Here is a 24,587-nt window from a genome sequence, read left to right on the forward strand (position 1 = left end):
TTCTTGTATCTGTCCCAAATCTTCCAACATTCAGCTTCTTTGGATGCCCATGAGTTCTGGTGTTATGAGAGAAGGAGAAAAACTTTTCTCTATCCACTTTCCCTATGCCAGGCATAATAACTATCATGTCCACCTCTTCCTCACCTTTTCTATAAACTAAAAAGTCCCAAATGCTGCTACCATTATTCACGAGAGAGTTGCGACATCATCCCCTGGATCATTTTGGCTGTCCTGTTCTGAACCTTTTCCAAATCTACAATATCGCTTTTAATGTGAGACAACCAGAACTGTATACAGTATTCTAAATACAGTTGCACCATCGATTTGTACAATGGCACTATGATGTCAGCAGTTTATTTTCCAATTCCTTTCCTAACGATCCTACCATGCAAATTGTGTTTTTCACAACCGATGCACACTGGGTTGACATATTCATTGAGCTATGACCCCAAGGTCTCATTCCTGGTCAGTCACCAGTTCGGACCCCATGAACATATATGTAAAATTAAGATTTTTAGCACCAACATGCACCACTTTACACTTGCTTGTGTTGAATTCCATTTACCATTTTAGTACCCATTCACTCAGTTTGGGAGGGGTCCTTTTGTGGTCTCTTAAAAATGATGGTGAGCTATGACCAAGTTTTTCATATACTTTCCCACAATTTGAGAGCCTCTTGCTTGCATATGTAATAATGTTTTAGATATTATTTTCAAGGACAATTCTATAAAGGATGAAACATAGCATTTCCTATAAAGACCCAAAATCATTCCAGGCCGTGGAATGAATAACACAGTAAAATGCTGTCCTAGCATGGCTAGAGAATAGAGAATAACTAGTAAAAAAAAATGTATGGCTTCTCCTGCAACATCAATATGAGTGTTTAACAAAAGAGCCTATAAAATGGGTGTTGAAGTGCTCTATAAAACATGCTGTACTAAAGCAATAATAGTTACAGTAAGATAAAATGGTGCAATGACCAAGGTGAAGATTTATACCAATTTTTCCACAGTACAACTGGATTCTTGGTCTCCCAAGTTAGAGACATCTGCCTCTGCCAATACATTATTTCAAAGAATTCACCTTTCAGAGTTTCTACTTTTTGGCATCTGATTGCTTTTAGTGTGGAACGTACTACTTTGAGAGTTGAGAAACCAGAGGACAGAAACTGGGCCAGAGCAACTTTTTCCAACCTCATGCCTTCCAGATATTTTTGACTGGAACTCCCATTAGTTCCAGCTAGTGCAGCTATGCTGTGCCTGGGCTGACGGGTGTTGCAGTCAAAAGCAACTGGAGATCATCAGATTGGGGAAGTCAGGACCAGAGCATCATTTTTAGTATTGACCTGGTGAATACATTGGGCTGCATCCAGGCTTAGTCATGCTTAGAATAAACTCATTGAAATCAATGTGATTTAAGTTATGCATGGCTATGTTTGGATCTCACCCATTCCTTGCTACAGTGAACATCATGATCTCAATATTGTTCAGGAACATCAAGAGCTCATTAGCAACATTCATTGTTGCTTTTTAAATGCATATTATACTTTGCTAAAGAACTGTTATTGGCTACAGGAAGAGGCATACTGGGCACTTTATTATCTTTTATTCTCAAATGCATGTTACATGCTTTGTCTTTTTAAATAGCATCAGAAGAATGCTCTATTTTAAAACACAGGAATCGAAGGGTGTTATTCAACTTAAGTTTAGCCCAGAGCAGACCTGTTATTTTCACTGATATATGCATGTTTGTGTACACTCTGCCCCAATATGTGCATTTTTGTACCCATTGTGTGGCTAGAGAACTACATTGCAAAATCGGGAGAAGTGCGAATTTTGAAGGATGCTTGTGTTCCAGTTCACATATTGTTTTGGGAAGTGCAAATCAAGCACACATCCCCTGGCCCTCACACCACCCCTATCTCCCACCTGTAAGTCCATCCCATTTTATCTGTATCTCCACCAACAGAAGGATTCTACCTATGACATCTTATGTTGGTGTATCTGATGTGTTCCACCAGCATATCTCTCTAGTAGAATATTGTGTCTGCAATCCTACCAGTATAGCACAGCATCTACTGAATTCTGTTGTCCCTACCACTACCAGCAGCTTATCTCTACAACAGGACTTTGGCCTTTAATCAGAACTTTTTCGACTGTCTACACACTAGAGCCCATTTGTATAATGCCTCAGGCATAATATATATCCTGAACCAAGAAATATACTTTCAATCTATATCTTCCTATTAGTCAAGACCAGGTACATTTCATGCTTCCGTTAGAACACAATGGGAAATGTCCATTCTCAAGAGTGAAGAAAATAAAGCCGTAAATCATAGTGCTAACTACCGATACAGGAAAGGGTGTGTGTGTGCAAACCCAACAGAAAATACTGATTTAGCAATAAAAGATGGAAGCATATATAAAAAATTATTTATATCCTATAATTATTTTAGAATTAAATTGCAGAGACAGATCTTATGACTATTAGGCTATATTGGAAAATTGGATAAAGCATAAATGCAGGAGATAATGAATGCAGGTGCAGAGAGAGGCAAATGGCTTATAACATTCAGGTAGCAGTAAAAACAATAATCTTACATTTACACCCTGCTGTGAAATTTTAACATGTTCTATGCAAAATGGCTTTCAGAGTCTTGCAGAGTGATGTCACTATAGATTCTCTTACTGGAGATATTCCAAGTTTGGTTTTTTGTTTTCCCAGTGAGCAAGCTGGGCCAATTTATCCACAGTAGAGCACGATCCACCTCAGTGAATAGATGTTGCTCATGTTCATTGCTAGAGTTTGGGGTAAAGAGTTACCTTTTTATATCTCTTTTTCTGCTAGACCTCGAAACAAACGTTGTAGATGTCTGTTTCTTGCAGATTAAGGTAGGTAGCTGGGTTGGTTTGACGCAGTCAAAATAAATTAAAAAATTGTCCAATAGCACCTTAGAGACCAACTAAGTTTGTTCTGGGTATAAGCTTTCGTGTGCACGCACACTTCTTCAGATACCTTCAGTGGGGATTATTTGCAGGTAAATGGGGTTAGGGCTTGCCACTGAAAACCCCTTGCATGTGTTATTCACATGTAAAGCACACTCAAGATGTGCTTTTAGCCCCACATTCATTACCAGGTCTTCTTTTCACAACAATGACACCACTGGGTGAGCTTCTCCTCATGTGCAGGGGCTCTGTGCAATGAGGACATCCACACAATTGGGGCCCCCAGTCATATGGAGCCCCTACACAGGCAGTGTGGAGCTGGCAAATTGGCTTTTTGATATAGGTCACTGCAGACGTGGTTTTGTTTTTAAGACTTGGCATCATGGACAGGGCTAAAGGCATGGCCCTGCTCCGGACTGCATCCTTTAAACAAGAGCCACATGGGCTTATGCTACATGCTTTTTTAAAGCCATAGCTACAAACAGACAATATGTCAACTGACAGATTTTGCCTTGTCTAAGCTTTACAACTCGACACCTGTTCCTTATTCTAAAGATGTTGCTGTAAGAGATTAGAGCAACCATGCACCACTGAATTGGAACACAGCACTGGATAAATGACAGGTATTAGATAAGAAAGCTAAGAAATGGCCCAGGAAGACTACACCTTGAACCACAGGTTACATAGACTCAAGGTTGGTCAAGGGAATGAATTAGACTTGATGGGAAAATGCTGCAATGAGTGGCAAGGATCGAATGTAACTAAATTTTTATTTAAGCTGCAATTCTTATTAGGGAGTAAGCTAAAAGTGACTCGCTTCTGAGTAAACAGGCACTGGATTGCACTGCTGAGATGCATTTCTACTAATAGAAAAACCTGCAATTTTGTCCCCTTCCCGGAGGGAGACTTCCATAAGAGGACAGGGGAGGGAAGCAATTTCCACTGATCTCCCCTCCCTCTTTCAGTAAGGATCTGGCAATACTTGCATAAAACCTTTCAAACTCTGGGTTGTTCTTTGTTGAAACAAGAGTTCCCAGTAGGGATTTTGTTATCTTGGACAGTCCTGGTCTAGCATGAAAACAGGTCCTTAAATATTCTATTTAGCTTGCCCCAATGAGGTAGTGGTGATAATCAGACCAGGATCAGATAAAATAAAATAAATCTTTCCAATGTATTTAGATCAAAGCACAGAGATGATGAAAATATACATCCTCGGCAATAACTGAAATATAAGCATAGAAAGTACATGTGAAATTAACACAAGGGAGTAATTGAAAAACAATATTAGACCAGCAAATAAAAATAGCTATCAATAGCTATCAATAAAGCATGCTTGATTACTAAGCCCTAAAATACATCCTCATAAAGCTTCCACCAGTCAAAACTGGTTAAAAGCTTAGGATTTTCCAGCAGTTTAACCTAAAGATTGAGAAGGAATTCTAGCTACAAATCCAAGCAAGGATGTGAGGAACTGACTTCTCTGCTCCCTTCTTCATGTCATATACTTCTTTTGGTTTCTAGCTTCAAAATCTTCTGAGATTACAGCTAGGGATACAAGCAGTTGAGAAACAAAGATCATTAACTCAACGAGAAAAAATCTTCATTCACATCCAAACCAAACTAGCCAGTATATTGAAAATGGAACCATGAAATGTACAAGTTACTTTGAAGTACCTAAACCTATTAGTCAAAAATAGCTTTAAGCTTTAAGCTTTAAGCAAATATTTTCCAACAAAGAAGCTGCATTTTGGAAGCCAGTACCATGTATATGATCCTGAATATTTTGTACAGCTAGCTCTTTAATTGCAGTTTACTCTGCTTCTTTGTTTGGCATCTTTTAACTCTTCTAGGGTTAACTTGGGCTTTATTAATTTGTCCCAATCTGGATCACACACACATAGAATCATAGAATCATAGAATCATAGAGTTGGAAGAGACCACAAGGGCCATCGAGTCCAACCCCCTGCCAAGCAGGAAACACCATCAGAGCACTCCTGACATATGGTTGTCAAGCCTCTGCTTAAAGACCTCCAAAGTAGGAGACTCCACCACACTCCTTGGCAGCAAATTCCACGGTCGAACAGCTCTTACTGTCAGGAAGTTCTTCCTAATGTTTAGGTGGAATCTTCTTTCTTGTAGTTTGGATCCATTGCTCCGTGTCCGCTTCTCCGGAGCAGCAGAAAACAACCTTTCTCCCTCCTCTATGTGACATCCTTTTATATATTTGAACATGGCTATCATATCACCCCTTAACCTCCTCTTCTCCAGGCTAAACATGCCCAGCTCCCTTAGCCGTTCCTCATAAGGCATCGTTTCCAGGCCTTTGACCATTTTGGTTGCCCTCCTATGGACACGTTCCAGTTTGTCAGTGTCCTTCTTGAATTGTGGTGCCCAGAACTGGACACAGTACTCCAGGTGTGGTCTGACCAGAGCAGAATACAGTGGCACTATTACTTCCCTTGATCTAGATGCTATACTCCTATTGATGCAGCCCAGAATTGCATTGGCTTTTTTAGCTGCCGCGTCACACTGTTGGCTCATGTCAAGTTTGTGGTCAACCAAGACTCCTAGATCCTTTTCACATGTACTGCTCTCAAGCCAGGTGTCACCCATCTTGTATTTGTGCCTCTCATTTTTTTTGCCCAAGTGCAATACTTTACATTTCTCCCTGTTAAAATTCATCTTGTTTATTTTTGCCCAGTTCTCTAATCTGTCAAGGTCATTTTGAAGTGTGATCCTGTCCTCTGGGGTGTTAGCCACCCCTCCCAGTTTGGTGTCATCTGCAAATTTGATCAGGATGCCCTTGAGTCCATCATCCAAGTCATTGATAAAGATGTTGAATAAGACCGGGCCCAAGACAGAACCCTGTGGCACCCCACTAGTCACTCTTCTCCAGGATGAAGAGGAACCATTGATGAGCACCCTTTGGGTTCGGTCAGTCAGCCAGTTACAAATCCACTGAGTGGTAGCATAGTCAAGACCGCATTTTACCAGCTTCTTTACAAGAATATCATGGGGCACCTTGTCAAATGCCTTGCTGAAATCAAGGTAGGCTACATCTACTGCGTTCCCTTCATCTACCAGGCTTGTAATTCTGTCAAAAAACGAGATCAGGTTAGTCTGACATGACTTATTTTTCAGAAATCCATGCTGACTATTGGTGATCACAGCATTCCTTTCTAGGTGCTCACAGACTGTTTGCTTAATGATCTGCTCCAGAATCTTCCCTGCTATTGATGTCAGACTGACTGGGCGGTAATTATTTGGGTCCTCTCTTTTCCCCTTTTTGAAAATAGGGACAACATTTGCCCTCCTCCAGTCTGCCGGGACTTCGCCTGTTCTCCAGCAATTCTCAAAGATGACTGCCAGTGGTTCTGAGATCACATCTGCCAGTTCTTTTAATACTCTTGGATGCAGTTCATCTGGCCCTGGAGACTTGAATACATCTAAACTAGACAAATATTCTTGTACTATCTCCTTAGTTATTCTGGGCTGTGTTTCCTTTGCTGAATCATTTGCTCCAAATTCTTCAGGTCGGGCATTGTTTTCTTTATCGGAGAAGACTGAGGCAAAGAAGGCATTGAGTAGTTCAGCCCTTTCTGTGTCCCCTGTTTGCATTTCACCATCTTCTCCTCTGAGTGACCCCATTGTTTCTTTGTTCTTCCTTTTGCTACGAACATACCCATAAAAGCCTTTTTTGTTGCTTTTAACCTCTCTAGCAAGCCTGAGTTCATTCTGTGCTTTAGCTTTTCTGACTTTGTGTCTACACGTGCTGGCTATTTGTTTGAATTCCTCTTTGGTGGTTTCCCCCCTTTTCCATTTTTTGTACACATCCTTTTTTAATCTTAATTCAGTTAAAAGTTCTTTAGATAGCCACCCTGGCTTCTTTAGGCACCTTCCATGTTTCCGTCTCATTGGTATTGCCTGACATTGTGCTTTTAGTATCTCCCTCTTAACAAACTCCCAGCCATCATGAACTCCCTTTCCTTTTAGTATTGTTGTCCATGGGATCTCACCCAGCACTTCCCTAAGTTTTATGAAGTCGGCTTTCTGAAAGTCAAGAAATTGAGTCCTAGTATGCTTGGCTGCTCCTTTCCGCTGTATAGTAAACTTCAGAAGAGCATGATCACTCGCGCCTAATGATCCTTCCACTTCTACCCCACTAACCAGGTCATCAACATTGGTTAGGACCAGATCTAAAATGGCTGTTCCTCTTGTTGCTTCTCCCACTTTCTGGACAATGAAGTTGTCTGCAAGGCCAGTGAGGAATCTGTTTGACCTTATGCTCTTGGCTGAGTTTGACGTCCAACAAATATCCGGGTAATTGAAGTCCCCCATTACTACTATCTCCCTTCCTTTTGCATGCTTGGCCATCTGTTCCACGAAGGCATCATCTATGTCCTCCGTTTGGCTTGGGGATCTATAGTAAACTCCCACAATGAGGTCTCTGTTATTCTTCTCTCCCTTAATTTTGACCCAAATGCTCCCACTTTGGCTTTGAGGATCTAAATCTTGGATCTCTTCACAGGTATACACATCCCTGACATATAACGCCACTCCTCCTCCTTTCTTGTCTGGTCTGTTTCTCTGAAATAGATTGTATCCCCCCATTATTACATTCCAATCGTGGGACTTATCCCACCAGGTTTCAGTGATGCCTATTATGTCATATTTAGTTTGCTGTACCAAGAGCTCAAGCTCATCTTGTTTATTTCCCATGCTTTGCGCATTAGTGTACAGACATTGAAGTCCATTAATCATTCCCCCGTGTCTCTTATTTAAGGATTTTTTCCTCCCACCACTAGGTCCGCGTGCTGTTTGCTCCATTTGGTCTATGACATTTGGATGATCATCTTCATTAATTGATAGACTCCTACCTTCAGGAGCACTGTCTCCCTCCCCCACATTAGTCAGTTTAAAGCCCTCCTGATGAGGTTTCTGAGATTTTTGGCAAAAACATTTCTCCCAACCGTTGTGAGGTGCAGCCCATCACTTGCCAGAAGTCCATCTTCAAGAAACTGCAGTCCGTGATCTAAGAATCCAAACCGTTCCTGTTTACACCATTTGCGAAGCCAGCTGTTCACTTCCACTATTTTCCCCTCTCTCCCTGGGCCACGTCGTTCAACTGGGAGGACAGATGAGATGACAATTTGTGCATTTAGTTGCTTCAATTTCCTGCCGAGAGCCTCGTAGTCTCTTTTGATCTTCTGGAGGCTATTGCTTGCAGTGTCATTGGTTCCCACATGAACCAAGAGGAAGGGGTATTTGTCAGTGGGTTTTATGATTCCTTGCAGTCGTTCAGTTACATCTTGGATCTTAGCCCCGGGGAGACAGCACACTTCCCGAGACATCTTGTCAGGCCCACAGATCACTGCTTCTGTTCCCCTCAGTAGGGAATCCCCTATCACCACTACACGCCTCCTCTTGGGTTTGGTCGGGGTTCTTCCGTGAGCTGTCCGTTCCAAGGTCGCCTGCACATTCCCTGAGGACTGACTTTGCTGCTCGTCTTCATATACCTGATCGACTGTAATGAGGGAGAGATCCTCAAATGGAGTCTGCTCTTCGTCTTCCATGCTAGGGGAGAGGACCTCAAAGCGATTGTGTATTTCTAAGCAATCAGAGTGAACCCTGGGCCTCCTACTTCTTTGAGTCACGTTTCTCCATATATCTGGCTCCTGTGTTGGTGAACTAGCCTCCTTCTCAGGGGCGTCCCCTGTCTCCTCCTTGGTGGAGATGGTGTGCTCTGTTGCTTCCAAGAAGAGCTCCAGCTCTCTAATTCTTTGGAGCGTAGCTACACGTTCCTCCAGTTGCTGGACTTTGTCTTTTAAGAGGGCAATCAACATGCAATTGCTGCAGGTAAAGCTGCCTGCAACCTTTGGCAAGATGGCAAACATTGCGCAGGAATCGCAGGCGACTGCAGCTGTTCCCTCCCCTTCCATCTTTAGATCGTGTCGTTGGGGTTGGCTACAGAGGTCCTCCATCATAAAAAGCTTGAAGACAGGACAAATACTTCCCCCCCACAAAAAAAAACCACCTAGATCTCCCCCAACAAACGTTTGAGACTAGCTCCCCTAAATCTAAAAGATGGATATAACTGCGCGCGCCACTAGGCGCGCGCCGCTGCCCTGCAAACTCTGATAAGCTCCTCCCACAGCTAATCCCCTGCCTCAACAGAAACCCTGCCCCCTCTGACCTTTACACAGGGAAAACAGCTAATCAGCCCCAAAGAAACACACACACACAAGAAAACCCTTTTTGCTCCTTCTTCAACTGATGCCCTGCAAACAAAATACCATATTTATAAAATGAATGTGGTTCATTTTATAAATATGGTAATGTGGCTATAGGGGCGTGGGTGGTGCTGTGGGTTAAACCACAGAGCCTAGGACTTGCCGATCAGAAGGTTGGTGGTTTGAATCCCCGTGATGGGGTGAGCTCCCGTTGCTCGGTTCCTGCTCCTGCCCACCTAGCAGTTCAAAAGCACGTCAAAGTGCAAATAGATAAATGGGTACCGCTCTGGTGGGAAGGTAAACGGCGTTTCCGTGCGCTGCTGTGGTTCACCAGAAGCGGCTTAGTCATGCTGGCCACATGACCCGGAAGCTGTATGCCGGCTCCCTTGGCCAGTAAAGCGAGATGAGCACCACAACCCCAGAGTCGGCCATGGTCAGGGGTCCAGTTACCTTTACCTTTAATGTGGCTATGCATTACCTGCTGGTTGGCCTTCCCTAGTGAGATGTTGAAGAAAAAGAAATGGAACAATTGGGTTTGTAGCACCTCCAAGCAACAGGTAGCACTATGTTGTTTTCTGACTCTGTGCTTTCCTTCGCTCTTAAAATGATCTGGAAGTTCAGCCATGTATGTATACTTCAAGGGTGACTCTGTAGTTCAATAAAGTTTACTTCAATATTAGAATTTGGCACATAGAAATCTCTAAACACTGGGAGGGGAAGGAAAGGAGCAAGAGAGAGAGAGAAAAGCATATAATCAGGCAGCTACAAGAAAAATAAGAAAACAGTCATTTTTTTTGCAGAGCAAAATGCCACCACTCTCTTCAGACGCTCTGCTCTGCTTCAGATTGCTTCATTCTGAAGCTAGAGAAAGGGGCACAGCTGAATGGCAAGCACATTGAAGAAATGACACGCTTATAGAAAATAAGGACGTTAAAGCAGTAATACAGAGACATAAGGGCAATTGGGTGTTAAAACAAAAATTTAGAACAGCAGTGCTTTTCTAGAATTGCAGAATTCTGTTAAAAAGATCTTTTGATAGATCGACTAGATAAAATAGAGTGGCTGTTAGGTTTTAATGAGGGCTTGAAGAGGCTGTTACAGAAAGTTGTGAGCTTGGAACAGCCATCCTGGCTTTGTGCTAAGTTTATATTGTTGTTTTTAAGTAATACTTTTGACATTTCTTGGTGTGAAGCAACTTCATTAAATCCCAGTGTGAAACAGAAATGAAACATTTAGAAATGGCCTTCTGATGTTCATAACAGTAGACATATGAAACAATCAGTTGTATATACACATTATGCTGCGTTGCGTTTCCCTGGTTGCTCTGACACATTTCCCTTTTGAAAAAAGAGGAAAAGTTTATAATTGCTATCTGTGGGCTTAAATCAATAAAATAATCCTATTTTTGTATTGTTGTTGTCTATTTTCCTTATCATCACCCAGAGGACCATATCTATTGAATGTTTTTCCAGCATCTCTACCATAATGGTGCTGCACCTGGCATTCCACCCCCATCTTCCAGCCCAGACACTGAGGTCCAGCACCAAGGGCCTTCTGGCAGTTCCCTCACTGTGAGAAGTGAAGCTACGGGGAATCAAGCAGAAGGCCTTCTCGATAGTGGTGCCCACCTTGTGGAACACCCTCCTATCAGTTGTCAAGGAGATGAGTAACTATATAATCTTTAGAAGACATCTGAAGGCAGCCTTGTATTGTTGTTTAGTTGTTTAGTCGTGTCCGACTCTTCGAGACCCCATGGACGAGAGCACACCAGGCTCTCCTGTCTTCCACTGCCTCCTGCAGTTGGTCAAACTCATGCTGGTAGCTTCGAGAACACTGTCCAACCATCTTGTCCTCTGTTGTCCCCTTCTCCTTGTGCCCTAAATCTTTCCCAACATCAGGGTCTTTTCCAGGGAGTCTTCACTTGTATATGGAAGCTTTTTAATGTGTAATGTTTTATTATGTTTTTATATATGTTGGAGGGACGTGGGTGGCGCTGTGGGTTAAACCACAGAGCCTAGGACTTGCCGATCAGAAGGTTGGCAGTTTGAATCCCCACGACGGGGTGAGCTCCCGTTGCTCGGTCCCTGCTCCTGCCAACCTAACAGTTCGAAAGCATGTCAAAGTGCAAGTAGATAAATAGGTACCGCTCTAGCGGGAAGGTAAACGGTGTTTCCGTGCGCTGCTCTGGTTCTCCAGAAGCGGCTTAGTCATGCTGGCCATATGACCCGGAAGCTGTACGCTGGCTCCCTCGGCCAATAAAGCGAGATGAGCGCCACAACCCCAGAGTCGGTCACGACTGGACCTAATGGTCAGGGGTCCTTTTACCTTTATATATGTTGGAAGCCACCCGGAATGGCTGGGGTAACCCAGTCAGATGGGTGGAGTACAATTGTTGTTGTTGTTGCTTTTAATTGATAACTGAGCTTCTGCTAAAACCTAGAGCTCTGCAACCATTGCAACTAAAGTATAAGATTTCACCTTTAATGTATGAACTAATGACACAGGTGGTACCTCCTGTTTTGTCACCTGAGGTGAAATGGGAAGGTGTTGCTGCTCTGCTGCCAACACCTAGGTTGTGCGGCAGCACATGTGAAGCAGCAGTGGCAGACTTGAGGTCGTTTGACATTTCAGTGAGATCTTGAGATGTCAGTGAGATCTCACCAGAAGCTATGGCTGCCGCCACCACTTTTCTGCCAGCAACTGGGTGCCTGTGGGACGTTAACACTTGGCATTCCACCTGCCCTCATTGGGCAGGCTGGCCCTGACTCACTACATCAAAGTCCCAACCTCTCTCACCAAGCGACACTGACACAAAACCCCACACATACACTAAGTAGAATAGAAGCATTGCCACCCAACCCCAACCCCACTCACCGTGCCCCCTCCACCTCTTCCCCCCTTTTCTTCCTAATGTAACACTAATGTCTCAACAAATGAAACTTATCTGTAGAAAATGTAACTTGAACAAAGAGACATTGCACATACTTTTGTAAACCAAGAAATCTTTAATAAAAATGTTTTCTTAAAAAAGAGCACTGTGTTTGCATGCTGTTTTATGATGTGAGAAATCAGATCCTTGTGAATTCTGATCCTAACCTGACCCACAAGTGCAAGACTAATGGGGACTAGTAGCCATAGCAAAGAAAGCTGCTTTAGAATCCATATGTTTCTAGGAAGCTTCCTTATACCTGGTCGGTGTATTGGCCCATATTGTCTACTCTAACAGAACCTTTCCAGCATCTCAGGCAGAGATCTTTCCCATCACCTCTTGCTCCCTGCCCATTTTAACTGGAGATGCTAAGTATTGCACATTTTTTCTTCCAACACTAGAAGAATAAGTGCTCTTTGCAATATCTATCAGAATCCAGCAATTGTAGATAGGAAGCTGCCTTCTATCAGGTCAGGCCGTTGGCCCATCTCACTCAGTGTTGATTACGTTGACTGCCAGTGGTTCTCAGGGGTTTGAGACAGGGTTTCCCCCTAGCCCTACCTGGTAGGGATTGAACCTGTGACCTTCTGCACAATTGCCAGGAAGAGTGGCCCATAAACTGCTCCTGGCTGGCTTCTGAAACTTGTAGCTCACCATGGAGCAGCCAAGAGTGTTGAAGCAGAGTTTAGAGACGTCCTCTAGCTTCTAAGCAGGACTAATATTGGCTTCCAATTCTTTATTAACACTACAGGGGGTAGCCAGAGCCTCTAAACTCGCAGTAACTCCAGCATTCAACAAGCCTTCAAGTTTCTTCTTCCCACACTACGTTATAGCACGCAGATAAGTATTTTCCTACATTTTAATGAGAAATTGTTTAATTTGCGCTTCTCAAATTAATGCTACACAATGTGTCGGTGGAGCATGTGTAAGTCCTTGCCACCCCCACCCCGTTTTGCCCCTTTTGGTGATGTCTTTATGATGTTTGGGGGCTACTTCTGGGTTTCACATGTGGACAATTACATGTTATTTGGACACACCTAAATTGGCCGTTGTCTGTAAAGCAATGCAGAGCTGGGGACCAGAGTGTCTTCCTTAGCCAAGCCTGTAGTCATGGTGACTGGGGTGGAAGAAGTTCTGGCAGAAAGGACCAGAGTGTCTTTGAATGGAGCTGAGAAGGGCCAGATCATTCATACACAGCACCCTTTAGCTTTCATTCCCATTCTTAGTGCATTTAATTCACAAGTTTGGCCTAGATGTGCCCGTTTTTGTGCATTACATTTCTGTGTACACACACAGTTACATAATTGAGTGCTACTATTAACACGATGCAACAGCACTAAATGTCTTCTTATGTTTATATTGGTTTGTTTGTTTGTTTTTTTAAAAAAAGTGTTTAATCGGCATTAGGAACTCCTGTCAGGGTGAGTGCATTTCTCTAGGTTTGGTGCAGCAATTAAATGGGCATTTAGCATCTCCACCGAGAAAGAGGTTGGGCAGAAGACAACTGCTAATCCCAGGAGAATGTTGGACTAATGAAGAGCATGACTAACAAGCCTCAGGTGTATCTGCTGTGAGCCAGGGCACTTGGCTTCAAAGGCAGAGACAGCAAATATGGCATTAGTACGCTTCAGAGCACCCTTCTGCGGTAGCTTCCGTACATGCATTAACAAATTAAGCAACTGAAATAATTAAGACCAGAAAAAAGAGTGAAAAGTCATTGATGCATTTTGTGGGTTGGAAAGAAGCAGAGTACCTTAGCCCCAAATGCCTGCAATTTTGTGTGTGCAGATCCAGATATATGCTAAGCGTTGGACAACATTTAAATCAGGATTTTGTTAATAATAATGAAGTTTGGGAATAGCTACATACACCAAACTATTACCATGATTTCCCTACAATTCTGCCCTAAAGAATAAATGCATTCACATAACTAGTAATCATGAATATTTATTTACTAACACAATTTCCCTAGTATTGTGATGGTGTTTGTTGTTGTTGTTGTTTAATGTTACCTGTCTTCTATTGATTTGATTCATTTTTCAGATAGTCTGTCTTCAGTTGCTGTTATATAGAACAATCACAGGGTTTGGTTTGGCAGTAGCCTAAATGATTTATTTTGAACTGCTGGAGATTTCATAATAATTGAAGTGTTTCAGCACCACATTCAGCCAGAAGGTCAGAGTACCCCAAGCAGCTGTTATAAGACCTTTTAATTCCATTAGCCATCCATTCTTAGACAAATTTCTGCATTCCATTTTAATGTATTGTCCTCCCTAGAAACATGCAGAGGGAAAAGAATGTTGAAACAATTCTCCTCTATATTTTCCTCCTATAACTTGCACCAAACAGCCATTCTTGCAGGATGGTTTATTGGCCACAAACAATTAGTGTGTGCAATATCCCCTCGGGCAGAAATGGAAGAGGGAAACCAAAAATGCCTGCAGCAACATGATGTTGTTGGACTCAGCACCAGCTAGCAAGTCCAATGGTCAAGAATGATGGGGTCTGTAGGCCATCAAATGTGGAGAGCCACCAAACACTTATTATTCACACACATCCAAGAATATCTGCATTCAGCTGCAGAGACTCTGTGCTAGTGAATAGCGAAATCTGGGACTCAAGTTCATCCTTCTGCCACTGACAACCATCCAGCTCCAAGGTTGTGGTGAAGCTTGAATTAACTACGATATAGGATACCTACCGTACACATAATAATTAACAGCAATTAATAACCACAATCTTCAAGCATCTTGGAACTTTAGTAAACATGGAAAGCCCTTATCACAAGCTGAAAGGCCTTTTTGACTGCTAATTGAATCATGATTAATATCTGTTCATGAATCTTTTCCTCTCCCTGTGTCTTTTTCGGTCAACCCAGTAAGTCACTCTGAGAAGCAGCTTTTTTAAAAACCCAAGTTTAATGCTTACTGGCAAAAGGTACTTTGCCTGCTGTCACTAACTGTGTTTTGCACCAGTCATTAGATTGTGTTCCTGTCTCAACTTAATTGTAGCAAATTTTCAGATCAAAAGTGAAAAGGGCTTTTTCTGTGTACCTCGGTAAGTGAATAAAAGGCAGTCCGTCATATTCCTGACAGACTTGAAATATGCATGGAGATGCGTTCAAAAAATTGGACGCCAGAAACGTGATGTGAATGCCAAATGATTAGCTGAGAATGGATTAGATGAAGTGACAGTTTAGAAAACGCATGGTGGAAGGAGAAGTACCTGAAGCACCATTCAATATGATCCATGTTCATTATGGGATAGTTTGTGTCACAAAATGACAAAAGATGCTAATGTGGGTCAGCAAGCCAGCTGAAAAGAGATTCCGTAGGTAGAAAATGAACTTTGGAAAACAGGAAGCAAGGGCCTGAAAAGCAATAGACTAAAAGCCAACAGAATGAGGAAAACCTGAAGATTTATGATTTAATAGCAAGTGTTAATGCTTGCGAAGCAACTTTCTGTGCAAAATCCCATCAAGGGTAAAAACCGAACAAGAATAATTGATAAAATATCCCCACGGAAACAAATGGGAGAGCCCAACAGCATTAGCGTTCTCATCTATATTGGTAATCTTCAGGATCATGAAGACAGGAGATGGTCTCTGCAAATACTTGAATAGTGAAAAGGAAGACTATCAGGATTACTTTGTTCACTGCGACTTGAACAAGTGCATGTCATGATACCCTTTGTGATTTCATCAATGGACTTGCGTACCCAGTTGCAGCACCCCCTCCCCAGGGAGCAGGAGTCCTCTCACCAGTACCATCACTAATGATCATACTGGAACACGAGCCCTCTGGAATGTAGTACCAGACAGGCTGCTCCCTCCCGCCTCTTCACACGGCCAATCCACCAAGACAAAGAACACCAGAGCAGGACTCCTCTAAAGGCGCCTGAGCTAACCAACACACCAAGGTGCTTGGGCGGCTAACAAGCCAAGAGCCTTCAGCTCTTCCGAGGGCTCGTTGCTGCCAGTGCGCCGTCTTGGGAAGCCTGTGCCTTGCTCCTTGTCACTAGCGCACTTCCTCAAGAGCAGAGAATCCTGGTGATCCCTGGAGGTGGAAGGGGCCATCCAGAACAGGCAATTAGGTAAATCTCCAGGACCAGATGGTTTGACTTCAAGATATTACAGATCTTTGAAAGAATAGTTAATACAACCATTGAAGGAAGTCTGTAATGAAATATTGGAAGGGAAAAAGGCACCAGAGTCGTGGAAGGAAGCTTACATTACACTTATACCAAAAACAGAGACTGAAAAGACACAGCTCAAGAACTACCGCCCTATATCGCTGCTTAATGTGGATTACAAATTTTTTGCAGATATTTTGGCTAAAAGATTAAAAAAGGTGTTAGTAGAAGAAATTCATAAAGACCAAGCGGGCTTTGTCCCAGGCAGACATTTGTCTGACAATATGAGTAATATAATTAGTATTCTAGAAAAACTACAAGTGAATATCAAGACTAAGGCAGTCTTGATATTTGTGGATGCAGAGAAAGCCTTTGACAATATTTCTTGGAGTTTTATGAAGAAGAATCTACAGGGGATGGGGGTAGGTCAAGGTTTTGAAAATGGTATAGGTGCAATTTATTCAGAACAAAAGGCAAAATTAATTGTGAACAATGTAGTGACAGAAGAGTTTAAGATTGAGAAAGGGACACGACAAGGTTGCCCAATTTCTCCATTGCTTTTTATATCGGTCCTCGAGGTTTTGTTAAATATGATTAGAAAGGACCAAGAGGTTAAAGGTATACAAGTGGGAGCTAAACAGTACAAACTAAAAGCATTTGCTGATGACTTAGTATTGACTTTACAGGAGCCAGAATCTAGTACTAAAAGGGTATTGAAACTGATTCAAGAATTCGGACAGGTAGCAGGTTTTAAGTTGAACAAGATGAAAACTAAGGTTTTAGAGAAAAACTTAACTGTGAATGAGAGAGAGAAGTTTCAGGAGGAGACAGGGCTAACATTGGTTAAGAAAGTGAAATATTTAGGGGTTAACATGACTGCCAAAAATGTGAATTTATTTAAGGATAATTATGAAAAATGTTGGATTGAAGTGAAAAAGGACTTAGAAATATGGACAAATTTGAAGTTATCATTGTTAGGCCGAATTGCTGTGATAAAGATGAATGTTTTTGTTTCAAACATTGCAAATTTTGGATAAGATGGATTGTTTCAAGAAGTGGCAGAAAGATATTTCCAGATTTGTTTGGCAGAGCAGGCAAGAAGCCTCGAATAAAATTTAAGATATTAACTGATGCCAAAGAAAGAGGTGGATTTGCCCTGCCAGACCTTAAACTTTATTATGAATCAGCTGCTTTTTGCTGGCTGAGAGAATGGCTGCTTCTTGGAAACACTGACGTGTTGGATTTAGAAGGTTTCAACAATGCATTTGGCTGGCATGCATATTTGTGGTACGATAAGGTAAAAGCACATAAAGCGTTTAAAAATCATATTGTTAGAAAAGCATTGTTTAATGTTTGGATAAGATATAAGGATTTGTTAGAAAATAAAACCCCAAGATGGTTGTCACCAATGGAAGCGAAGGCACAGAAAAAACTCAATATGGAGGCCAAATGGCCGAAATATTGGGAAATTCTGGAACAAGATGGAGACAGAATAAAATTGCAGAGCTTTGAAAAATTGAAAAACAAAGTGCGAGATTGGCTCCATTATTACCAAATAATGGAGGCATACAATTTGGACAAAAAAGTTGGTTTCCAGGTTTCAGTTTAATTCTTTCACATTTAAGCCACCTTTTCAGTTATTCCTATGAACGGATTGCCTCCTTGCTTTAAAGGTTTTCATGACTATAGGTCTGGGGAAAACATCAAGTAAGAACCAACTTATTTAAGTGATCTGAAAGATAAATTAGAATCCAAAGAAGATTTTAACGCTGAATTTAATCTCAAGTAAATAGGATTATGAAAGTTCAATAGCATCTTCAGCATTATTTTTTCTGTCTGAAGTATTCTAGATAACTTCTGGGCTTATTGATTTAATATGAGTGTTTGTGTGTTTCCAACCAGGAAAACTGTGCTCAGCATGAGATTTTATGCTTCGGCTCTAACAATCCTGTCTTCCCACAGAGATCTTCAAAAACCTACATTTCAAGCATTTTTCTTTGAATGTCATCTGAACAGAACAGCACTTCTATTTTTCCTGCTTGGTTCTGAATGGTATCTCTTTGTTTCAGTCGATGAAGATGTAACAAGATTTCAGAGAGGACTAGTAATTTCTTATTTGGTGAGAAGGGTTTTTCTTCAAAGCAGAACTCTCACTTCTACGCCATTCATATTGGTGCATCCCTCTTTTAAAATGCTTTGGGTGTAAGTAAATTAAAGACCTAATCTGAGGTATGGAAACTTGAGATACTGGGTCCCTGCAAGATTTGGCTACCACAAAACAAATTTACGTTGGGATTATTTCCATGGGGACAAATTGTCCTGCCATTTCGAATTATGGACCACATTATTAATGAGCTGCATAATAAAGGATGCCAAGGTTAGCTTTCTTCCATTTAGAGGAGTGAGTCATGCCCTTGGCTGATCCTCTGTAGCAACAATTGTTACTTGACCGAAGTGGGGGAAGTGGGGGAAAGAGCTTGGAGCAGACTCCATTAAAGCTCTGTAGCAATCAAGGAGCAATTTTCATTTCTTCATCTGGAACATCCCGAGGATGATTTTCAACTGGCTTTGTATTTTGTATCCCTATTTATGCTTATGCAAAGCCCACATATCAGTTCCTAATGGTGAAATGAAAGTTATTTTCTCACACTCAATTTGCATGGGTATAGAGAAGATTTGCATTTGTTTAATATATTGCACATTGCACTGGGGAGAGAGAATTCTTCAGGGCAAGGCTTCATGACTTTCTGAAAAACGTCATGGAGTTTTTGTAGACTTGATACCGTCTTCTCATAGGGACCATGTGGGACTGGAATAGAACATGCCCATTCACGCACATAAATTTATATAGATAATAAATCATTTGCTTATTTAGGGGGAATGAAGGGGAGCTCACTTGAGATTGCCACAAAAAGAAAGAAAGAATGAAATATAGTAATGCAGGTAGTTTGCTACTTAGTCTGGTTTGTCAGAAAGAATTTCAGCTCTAGGATTCAATATTGATAATCCTCTCTGAATCTAAAAATCACTATCCAAGAGTTTGCCTTTTAATTAATACCTTGTGATTGGTAACAGAGGGACTTCTTTTGATAGCTACAAAGCACTCTCGTTCCACTTTGCCAACACACCATGGAAGAAGACTTGAGAGACAGAGCAATGATTTATATTTACTGTATTCAAATATGACAACAGAAGTTATGCCAAGTTATGTAAGTATGGGCAGGTGGGTTTGATTTGGCTCCCCAGCCAGGGATTGGGAGAAAATTCTCTCTAAATTCTCCCTAACTGCTAAATGAGCCTTGAGTATGTGGACTTAGCATGCACACCTAGGTCTCAGCATGCCAGGCCTAAAGGGCAGCCCCAAAGATCCCCACAAGTCAAAGGCAATGGAATGTGAATCAGGAGTGCCCTTAAAGCCCATAATGCCTCAAAGTGTCTGTCAATTAAGTTCTTAGATTTCATTACCTGCCAGCATTGAATGCCAACAGACCAAATAAGGAGAGAGAGAATTAAAAAAAAAAATAACCCAGTAGTGTGGGGTAGGCATAAAAAGAGAAACACCAAGGCCCATCAAGGGCTCCCCCCTCCCCAAATCTACTCAGCTCCTGAAAGGATTAAAGTGGTACCTCGGGTTAAGAATTTACCGTAATTCGTTCTGGAGGTCTGTTCTTAATCTGAAACTGTTCTTTTTTTTTATAAATAATTTTTATTAGAGTTTCAAAAAAGAAATATATAAAATACAGAAAAAAGAAATAAAGATAAAAATAAATCCATTATACAACAAATCATATTCCTTTTGAACTTCCATCAACGTTGCTGACATCATTCGTAATTGTCCTTTTAATACACATTTCATCTTTTTTATTCATATTGCCAATTATTCCACCCCTCCTCATAATCTCTACTAAACAATATTTATTAGTATTTTACAAAGCCTCTTTGAATCCCACTAGCGTTATTTTTATACCATAATTATTTTCCAAATAACACACGAATTTCTCCCAGTCCTTTATAAATTTCTGATCCTTGGTATATCTGATTTTCCCTGAACTGTTCTTAACCTGAGGTACCACTTTAGGTAATGGGGCTTCCCGTTGCCACCGCGTGATTTCTGTTCTCATCTTGAAGCAAAGTTCTTAACCCGAGGTGCTATTTCTGGGTTAGCGGAGTCTGTAACCTGAAGCGTCTGTAACCTGAGGTACCACTGTACTTAGCAAAAACAAAACCCACCCTATAGCAGGAGGGAAGGTGCAGCAAAAAAGGGTGCACTTCAGCATGGCTGTAAAGGTTATGCACAATGGTATCAATTCACCAGCATAGATTTATTATCCTTGGGTACTGTGACACTCTGTCAGTGCAAAGCAATTTAATAGCAATCCTATTCTGGGTGTAAATTGAATATAGGACACCTCTGCCCCGTCTTATCATTCTAAAGACATTTTCCTCCTTTGGTTTTCTTGTTCTATGGATATGAAGACAAAGAGGTGCCAAATGCATGCTGCACATACCATTGACGGGGTGGTCCTTTGCATATAATAATGTTCTATATGACTGAATAGTTTTGCAAACCTGGGGTCCAACCTATGAGCTCAGAATTCAAGTTGGAGATATTTTGCAGAGATTAAATCAATATTGGAGGTGCTGAATGCCTTCTGAGTCTGTTACATCAGTAATAACAGGTGTCCTGCAACCTGAATATGAGTATCTGATCATTTTCTGATCCCGTTAAAAAACAGCACAGCATTTTATTTACTTCTTCTTTTTTTACCCACAGTTATATGCTCAGCAGATGTCTTTTGTGAGCAGTCTCTGATGGGAGTGATTTTAATTCTGGTTTGTGCTCAACAAAAGCAGATGGCACCAAACAGTTAAAAGCATTAGCTGCCATTTTGGAAAGTAAGAAGCAGCTCACTCCCAAACACACACACACACACACACACACACACACATCCCTAGCCAGCAGATTTTTATAGGGACAAAAAACAATGTTCAGAATAAATACACCAGCCACTAAAAGCAAAATTAATTAATGAAACGTGTGTGCACACACAAAAAATCTCCAGCTGATTAAGATGAAAACTGTCTGCTTTTAAATAAGGCCAGGAATTAAGTACAAGACAACACAAAGAAACAACTTTGCATGAAAATAAACGCACAAACAAATGGAACAAGACAATTAAGGGGAAGGGAGTGGGATGCTAATGTCTGCAGCTGCAAATGTTTCTGCTGTCAGTCAACAAATGCATATGTAAGTTCCACAATGTCAGAAATATGAACTGCAGAAGAGAAAACCTAGTTAAAGCACAAAAACAAAGGGCATCTTAAGCATTCATAAAACGACTTCCCCCACCCCCTGATTAATTGAAAATATGCATAGGAGATAATTTGGTCCTGAATGCCATCACTGAAATGGCATTTGTGCAGATGAATAATCTGCATATTTTCATTAAAGTGCAAGAATAATTATTTTATGGGAAAGCAACTCCAAAGGCCTCTGAGCCAAGGTGCAAACATGTAATAACTGAATGGTTCTTTCCATATAAAGCATCTACACCGACCACCCCCAACTTGCAAAAAATCTGTCTGGGGTGAGGTGGGAGTGGTCAGGTATGTAAGCTCACCTCACCCAAGCACCTTGCTTCAATTCTGCTTAAGTTGTCTATTGCTGACCACACTAGAAGAGCGCTGGTGGATCAGGCCAAAGGCCTATCTAGTTCGGCACCCTGCTTCTCTCTGTGTCCCATTAGATGCCTCTGGGATCTAGGTCAATAACTCTGTTTTGCTATTGGAACCCAAAGTCTGGTATTCTGAGACATCAAGGGGAGCATCATGACTGAGCTTTATCCATCAGGAATTTGTCTAATCTCATTCTGAAGCTATGTTGCTACATCCTGTGGTAGCAGATACCACATGTGTGAAGAAATGCTTCCTTTAGTCCACCCTGAATTTCCCAGCATTCAGCTTCATTGACTGACCCTGGATTCTAGTATTATGAAAGATCAAGGAAAAACCCATGATGGTCAGAGGATGCAGTAGTAACCAGAACAGGACTATTAAGAAGATAGAACAGGTGGCAAAATGGTACTAATGGGGGCAGAAGTTCAGAGCTCCACTCCGCAGAATAAGCAGGAATCCCCCCCCCCCCCGCAAAAAGTTGGCTTACAACATATCCCATCTAAACAGCCCCTCTCAATAAGAATGTTAGGGGTGCTGTGCCAAAATATGTCCTAAAATTCATCCACTGTGAAAGAGGATTCCAGTTTTGTTCTTCATTCTCAGTGTACTTCAAATGATGGTTTCCAACATGAGCATTCTGGAAGTGCTTATGCCACGTAGCCCTGATTGGTGGTGAATCACTCCCACAGGCACAACGGAGAGCAAACACACATTTGCTCCTGGGTATCGTGTGAAGCAACCTAAGAAAATATACTCAAAAAAGTTTTGAAAATGATATCTGCTAACAGAAACTCCAGTTTTGCTTTCCTTCTGAAAACTAGCAGCTGTTTTTTGCTCTTGCTGAAGAATTTAGGCAAAATCTTATTGGGCCGAGCAACTAGTGTTCATTAGACATTCTCGGGTAATATAAGCAGAGATATCAACCACTATTTGGTGCAGAGAGAACAAAGAAAGAAAGAAAAATGCACTCATAAGTCGCTGATAGCTATAGTAACTATATAATTTACATGAGCCTCATAAGAAAGGGCATAATCTTTAGAAGCTTCATGTTCTTTTTTTTTTCTTTTCTTTTTTGCTGAAACAGCAACATATTTTGCTGCCAGCAGGCAGAAGTAGCAAGTAATAATAATACATTGAAGAGAAGGAGAAAGTGATTTGCATTTTATCAACCAAGTTTGCAAAATGTAAAATAGCCAGGCGTTTTACGAGGAGATAGAATTGAGACATCTGTAGTTTTTAAAAGAGAGACAAATAGAAATGTCTTCTGTGACAACTACAGTAATGTCAGTTAATTTTTGCCAGCACACCCTGAAAGAAGACTCAACGCACCTTATTGGAGGGGAAAGGTTGTATTTATTAAAGTATAACAGATCAGACGATCTGCAAATAAGCCAAATCAATAATTGGGGTAAGGTAAAGATAAAGGGACCCCTGACCATTAGGTCCAGTTGTGGCCAACTCTGGGGTTGGGGCACTCATCTTGCTTTATTGGCCAAGGGAGCCGGCGTACAGCTTCCAGGTCATGTGGCCAGCATGACTAAGCCGCTTCTGGCAAACCAGAACAGCGCAGGGAAACGCCATTTACCTTCCCGCCGGAGCAGTACCTATTTATCTACTTGCACTTTGATGTGCTTTCAAACTGCTAGGTTGACAGGAGCAGGGGCCAAGCAATGGGAGCTCACCCAGTTGCAGGGATTTGAACCACTGACCTTATGATTGGCAAGTCCTAGGCTCTGTGGTTTAACCCACAGTGCCACCCGAGTCCCCAATAATTGGGGTAGGTGGAATTAAATCTATGTGTATGAAGGAAGCATTCTTCCACACCCCTGGCCTTGAAAGCTACCAGATTAAATGCTCCCAGCCAATGATTGGGAGAAGATTCTTCTTTCTTGCTAAGTGAGCTTTAGGTATGTGAACCCAATACGTGCACCTGGGTCCTGCTGTCCAACATTCAGCAAGGTGTCTACACCAGGTCCTAATGGTGGTCTCAAGTATCCCCAAGCCTTAGGCTCAAGAGTGCCCCCATTCCAAATAAATCCTTATGGTGCCATTGACTTCCCTACCTACACAACAGTATAACAATACAGCAATACAACGCAATGGTTTAATTTCCATTTTAAGATTTTGGTTTGCACCTCAGGTGCATTTTCTGAAACAATATGAAATCTGAAGTGCTGTCCTTCAAAATTCATACTTCTCCGAATTTTCGAATGGCGTTCTCCAACCGAAAAATGCACCTATTATGGAAATGTGGACATAAAATGCATCTATGAATGAAAATATTTCAATGCATTACTGGAAATTGTTTCAGAAATGTGCATCTCTCAACAAAAATGCAGGTAAAAGTGTGGATATTATGAGAAATCTGCACTGAGATGCTGGTGAATTTTCATGTGGACCTTGTAAGCGAAAAGAAAGGAGAAAACTGATACAGATAGGTGAAGTACTCGACTCAAGAATGGAAAAATGAGAAACCTAAGTTGACAGATTTGTCCATTGCTATTGGTGACCATTCAAAAACATTTCATATATGCTTAAGAGTGTAATCTTGTAAGAAGTAAGGCCCAACAACTTCAGTGGGACTTATTCCTAGGTTGTTGTGTATCATATTGCAGTGTAAGAGAGTCCTCTTTACATGAATGCCATCTCTCCCCACCCCCATGTGTGTGTGTGTGT

The 24,587-nt window shown here is 41.5% G+C and overlaps 1 long non-coding RNA gene across 1 annotated transcript; it reads left to right on the top strand.

The window, feature by feature from the left end:
• Positions 1–15,637: 15,637 nt before the first annotated feature.
• On the top strand, positions 15,638–21,178 carry LOC309529834. The gene is made up of 3 exons (XR_014218504.1): positions 15,638–16,022; positions 18,198–18,354; positions 21,010–21,178. It is a non-coding gene; the product is annotated as an uncharacterized lncRNA (long non-coding RNA).
• The last annotated feature ends 3,409 nt before the right edge of the window (positions 21,179–24,587 follow it).

This window comes from Podarcis vaucheri (genome assembly GCF_965113315.1).
Source record: "Podarcis vaucheri genome assembly, chromosome: 3".
Taxonomy (NCBI): domain Eukaryota; kingdom Metazoa; phylum Chordata; class Lepidosauria; order Squamata; family Lacertidae; genus Podarcis; species Podarcis vaucheri.